This window comes from Papio anubis, chromosome 13 (assembly GCF_008728515.1).
Source record: "Papio anubis isolate 15944 chromosome 13, Panubis1.0, whole genome shotgun sequence".
NCBI lineage: Eukaryota > Metazoa > Chordata > Mammalia > Primates > Cercopithecidae > Papio > Papio anubis.
The window spans coordinates 95,107,280-95,113,279 of NC_044988.1; the positions used below are offsets into that span (position 1 = coordinate 95,107,280).

Genomic DNA, 6,000 nt, shown 5'->3' on the forward strand with positions numbered 1-6,000 from the left:
TATTGGTACTTCTTGCTCTGAACACCAGGTACCAGAATTTCAGCAGCCAGGTAGGTTGGAGTTCACAATCAGGCAGCCTAGAATTACACTCAGCCTGCAAATATGTTTTGATCAACATAATTTTTAATGGCAAATTTTTAAACTAACTACATTAAAATCCACCACATGCAGTGGCTCACACCTGTAATCCCAACAATTTGGGAGGCCGTGGCAGGAGTATTGTTTGAAGGCAGGAGTTTGACACCAGCCTAGGCAACATAGACACCGTCTCTACAAAAATTTTTTTAAAAACTAGCTCAGGCGCAGTGGTTCACGCCTGTAATCCTAGCACTTTGGGAGGCCAAGGCAGGTGGATCACCTGAGGTTAGGAGTTCGAGACCAGCCTGACTAACATGGAGAAACCCTGTCTCTACTAAAAATACAAAATTAGCCAGGCAAAGTGGTGCATGCCTGTAATCTCAGCTACTCAGGAGGCTGAGGCAGGAGGATTGCTTGAACCCAGGAGGTGGAGGTTGCGGTGAGTCGAGGTCCCACCATTGCACTCCAGCCTGGGCAACAAGAGCAAAACTCCTTCACACACACACACACACACACACACACACACAAAACAACTAGCTAGTACACGGCCAGGCAGAGTGGCTCACCCCTGTAATCCCAGCACTTGGAGAGCCCGAGGCAGGCACATCACTTGAGGTCAGGAGTTCAAGACCAGCCTGGCCAACACGGCAAAACCCTATCTCTACTAAAAATACAAAAATTAGCTGGGTGTGGTGATGCGCACCTGTAGTGCCAGCAACTCAGGAGGCTGAGGCAGAAGAATCGTTTGAACCCAGGAGGCAGAGGTTGAAGTAAGCCAAGGTCACGCCACTGCACTCCAGCCTGGGCAACAAGAGTGAGGCTCCGTCTCAAAAAAAAAAAAAAAAAAAAACACTAGTTACACATAGTGGCATGCACCTGTAGTCCCAGCTACTGAGGAGGCAGAGGTGGGAGGATCACCTGAGACCAGGAATTCAAGGCTGTAGTGAGCTATTACTGTGAAACTGCACTCTAGCCTGATAGAACGACATCCTGTCTCTAAAAGTTAAATAAATAAATAAGAATACATTAAAATCCAGATTTCCAGCATCTTTTCCAAAAAAAATCAAAATATCCAAGGACACTGGGCCTACTTCCTCACATGGCAAAAGCAAGTGGAGCTGAGCAGCAACTGCCCCCTTTAGTTTGGGCCTGCGCTCTCCAGTTCATCAAGGCCCAGCCTACTCATCCTAGTACATAACAGGCACGGACTTGGAGACCACTGAGGAAGATGCTCAAACAGAACAATAATAATAATTTAATGAAGATTTGTTTACTCTTTTTTGGCCAGTTTTTTGTGGCTCTATCACACATTACCTGTGTGACTCTTAAGTAACACATTTAACCACCAAGCCTCTTAAACACAAGCTGAAATATGCTGACTTCTGAGTAAAAAAACTTCACAAAAACTTCAAACTCACAGAAACAAGTCAGGGCACCTCCCATGGGGAAAAAATGTATGTGGCCAGGCATGGTGGCTCACGCCTGTAATCTTAGCACTTTGAGAGCCCAAGGCAGGCGGATCACTTGAGGCCAGGAGTTCGACACCAGCCTGGACAACACGGCAAAACCCCGTCTCTACTAAAAACACAAAAATTGGCCAGGCGTGGTGGCACCTGCCTATAGTCCTAGTTTTGAACCCAAGAAGCAGAGGTTGCAGTCAGTCAAGATCATGTCACTGCACTCCACCCTGGGTGATACAGCAAGACTCTGTCTCAAAAAAAAAAAAAAAGTAATGTGACAGAAGTCCTTGTCATATAATTTGACATCTACGACTGTGTCCTTAACAGTAAGGCCTATACATTAGAATAACAGATTGCTAGCAAATTATCTTAGCCTGAATCATATAAATCCACTCAATGCAAAAGTTTCTGAAGTCTTCAGGTTTGAGTCAATAAGCAAAACAAGCTTCCCCGCCAAAAAAGAAAAACATTTAAAGTAACAGATAAGGCTACGAGCTCCTTTAGTGCAAAGGCCACTTCCACTCCTCATGATCCCTCCTGTCTCACAGTGACTGGCACACCGAAGCTACAGCTCAAGGGCGAGTTTCTCTCTGAAGCCTTTCCAGAGGGACCCCATCCACATCACAAAGAACAAGCAACATGGTGCAGTAACGAAGAGTGCACATCCCAGTGTTCAGCACATAATCCCCTCTATCTTACAGATCTACCAGTAGCAAAAACTCAAGGAAGTTATTCAAGGTCTCTGTGCCCCAGTTTCCTCATCTGTAAAATCAGGATGCTAATAACACCTTCTCACACAAGAAAAAAAATGAGATAAAGCATTTAACATCATGCTAGCAGAGTAAGTACTCATTACCTATTACCTACCATCATCAGTGTTCCCTTCTCAGTGCTCTAGGGTACCCCTGGGGACTTCTACCTTAGAACCCACAGTACTTTATTATAGTTCACCCACGCACACACATCTCCTCCACTAGAATGTCAACAACCTCAGGATAGGGACCCAATTTTACTTCTTTTCGTATCCCCAAGGTCTAACATTTTGCCTGGCACTGCTGAAATGAATCACAGATCCTCGAAGTATTTATTAACTGGAAAAGTTATTAGCAGAAATTGGAATTTACCTCCTTTGCCTGGTATTCAAACCCTCACTGACTCTGACCACTACTGCCCCTCCAACTTTATGTCCTTGTACCCTGCTAAAAGAAGCAATGACTTGCTTGACTCAGGCTGTAAACTCATTCACCACTCTAAAACCATGCCTCAAGCATTATACCTTTGTATCTTATAGCTATTTATTTTGGGGGACTTTACCACAAACCAGGCCCTTTATCCCCATTAGTTCAATAAATACTCACAACACTCCATGTGGTCAATATTATTCCCTAACCTAACCCCTAGTTGAAGAAAATGATGCTTGGGGTTATGTGCCAAAGGTCACATATCCTGTAAAAACAGGGACCAGGAATTGAATCCAGAGTCCATGCTTATTTTCTACAGACTGTTTTCTCTGCTCATATTCAAAGCTGAGCTAACCTACCTGCCATCTCCTTGCCTTGGAAGAGCACAGTCTTTGCGTTTAAAAGATCTCTGTACCATTCATTTTAACATACAAATGTTTTGTTCTATATACCTTTTTGTTTCAATATGTACTTGCATAAAGAGAGAGATGGTGTGAGAAAAAGGCAAGATATGTAATGGAAAAAGAACAGATTTAGGCATCAGAGAGACCTGGGTTTGAATCCTGGCTCTGTCTCCTAACAGCTGTTTATTCTGGGTCTTCCTAATCTGTAAATTGAGGTTAAAGCGATTAAACAATAGAAACCCCTATATAATACCCAAATACTAGGCCAGGCGCGGTGGCTCACGCCTGTAATCCCAGCACTTTGGGAGGCCGCGGCGGGCAGATCACAAGGTCAGGAGATTAAGACCATCCTGGCTAACACGGTGAAACCCCGTCTCTACTAAAAATACAAAAAATTAGCCGGGCGTGGTGGCGGGCGCCTGTAGTCCCAGCTACTAGGAGGCTGAGGCAGGAGAATGGCATGAACCCGGGAGGCGGAGCTTGCACTGAGCCGAGATAGTGCCACTGCACTCCAGCCTGGGCGACAAAGTGAGACTCCTTCTCAAAAAAAAAAAAAAAAAAATACCCAAATACTCAAAGTTTAGTTTACCTCAAATCATGAAGCCTTACCTGGCCACATCCCATCCCTCAAAGGAGAATAACCCATTCCTCTCCCGCACTACCACCATCACAAGAACTTTCACACAATGTACTTATCACTGTGTTAGAATTATTCATTTCCCTTATCTCTCTTTCACTAAATTGATCTCCCTGGAAGCAAAGACTGACTCTTACTTATCTCTACACTGCCTACCATGGTACCTGGCATATATATACATACACACACACACATATACATATTCAGTAAACATTTGCTAAGTTAAATAATTGTAGATAAAAATGAGTGCTTATAGAATTCTAGAGGAAAAATCATTTCCAGCTGGGGTTGTCCCAGATTGGTTCGGCGAGGCCAACTCAGCTGAGCTGTGGGAAGCGTCTCAATAGATTGAAAGAGAAAAGGGGAAACCTAGGCAGGGTAGGGAGAATGTTCTACAAAAATCAGTGGAATAGGAAAGAACAAAAAAGATTAGAGATCCTACTTATTTGGAGTAATGGACCAGGGTGGGGTAATTAAAGAAGGAGACCTTTTCAGACAGAACTGGAAAGGTAATCAGGAGCCAGATTCACAGATGTAAGGGGGTGTAAGTGCAGTCTGGGAGACACAGTTGAAGGTAGGCATGAGCATATAGATGAATGGGAAAGGGCTACCAGCATGCCCCAAATTCCGGAGGTGTGTCAACTGAAAAACATGAACACAATTATTGCTTCATCAAGAACTCTTTCCGTGTTTACTAGGCACCTTGTGTGGCCTCATAAAATATACGGAATAAAACCCATATCTAGGCTTCTGCTCAGGTGGGTTTTAACATTACGGATCCGCCCCTTGTGCTTGTCAGAGAATGAGAACGCTGCTTTTTTTTTTAAACCAATGTGTCTCCATTTGACTGTTCACACCTGGGAAACTTTTGACCTTCGCCGATTTGGGTTTATAACAACATGGTGCTTTGCACAGTGCCAGGTACTGTGGTGGGCTTCCAAAGTTACTTTCATTCATTCAAAAGGAAGTTTTAACCAATTTCTGAGTCAATTTGGGAGTCTCTGGTTAAAGTCATACTCTTGTTTACACTACAATCTCTTTTTCCCAGCCTTCAACAAATCTAAAGGACTCCTTGCCACTCCCATAAACAAAGAATGAATCAAAGTTCCAGAAGCACTGTAGCTAGAAAAGTCTGTAAGGCTGTTAACCCCTTTAAGGGGGATGGGAGGAAGGGACTCAAGGAAACAGGGATCACACAGTCAATGCTTGAAAACCTTGATTTTCACATTATGAAGACCAGGGCACCTAGATATTGCCAAGTGCAGGACCAGAAACTGCCGGAGTCAACTGCACCTCCCACACCCACACTACCAGGTCCGCTGGCTTCTTTTCCCCTAAACTACACACCCGCCTCAGACTCCTGACAGCCTCCAGTTCTGGAAACCGCCACGAAACGAATGCTCCCGGGCCACCTGAACAAGGGCCCGGCAGGCGGCCCGCTGGGCAGCGCCGAAACCGGAGGGGTGAGAGGGCCGCCAGGTGGGCAAGCTGGTGGGCTGGCGGGGAGCAGGCGGCTGGGGCAGGGAGCTGGCGGCTGGGGCAACCTTTACCTGAAGCTGCTTCCACACTACGGGCCGGGTCGGCCCCGGGACACGTTCCTGAGGGGAGGGCCCGGCTCCCCCACGCCTCCCGGCCCCTGCCCCGAGCTCTGCACTCTCGGGATCCACGGGGACCGGCGCTCCTCCCGGCCCGCTCAGCTGCCGCTTCCCGGGTTCGCCCTCATGCCCCTGCTGCTAGCCGCCGCCGGCCGGCCGAGCAGCAGCCCTATTACCCTGAGCCGCACACGACCCGGAACCACACTCCGGCGTTCCGGAAGTCCCCGACCGGGAAGGAGCCTCTGGCTGGGGACGTAGTGCGCAAGCCCCAGAGCTGAAAGCAAGGAGCGGTTGCTTCCCGCGGGGCGGGGCCGGGAGGGAGGCCGAGCGCATGCGCGCCGCTTCTCCAGTGCAGGGAAAGGCCTGGGTCGGAGACTGAGTTGTGGCACCATGCGCCAGTGCCTGGACTTGTCTTGAGCGGGAATCAGTGTTAGGCTTCTCCATTGAATCTTCTTTCTCCCCATTTCCACGGAGAAAAGCCCTTAGTTCGTCCAGAAATGAATGATGAGGCAGCTTAGCCTCTGTATGAGAAAGACCGGGGTTCCAATGCCAGCTCTTATAACTTGCTGTGTGTCCTAGGACGTGACACCTCTCCTCTCTGAGCCTCGGATTTTCCCATCCAGAGCAATAGTTTCAGCTTTAGAG

The 6,000-nt window shown here is 47.2% G+C and overlaps 1 protein-coding gene across 1 annotated transcript in view; it reads right to left on the bottom strand.

The window, feature by feature from the left end:
* Positions 1-5,576, bottom strand: part of MAPKAP1 (MAPK associated protein 1) — a 266,192-nt gene extending 260,616 nt beyond the window's left edge. The window contains 1 exon segment of the mRNA XM_021927651.2: positions 5,311-5,576. The gene's annotated coding sequence lies outside the window, so the exon portion shown is untranslated.
* Between the last annotated feature and the right edge of the window lie 424 nt (positions 5,577-6,000).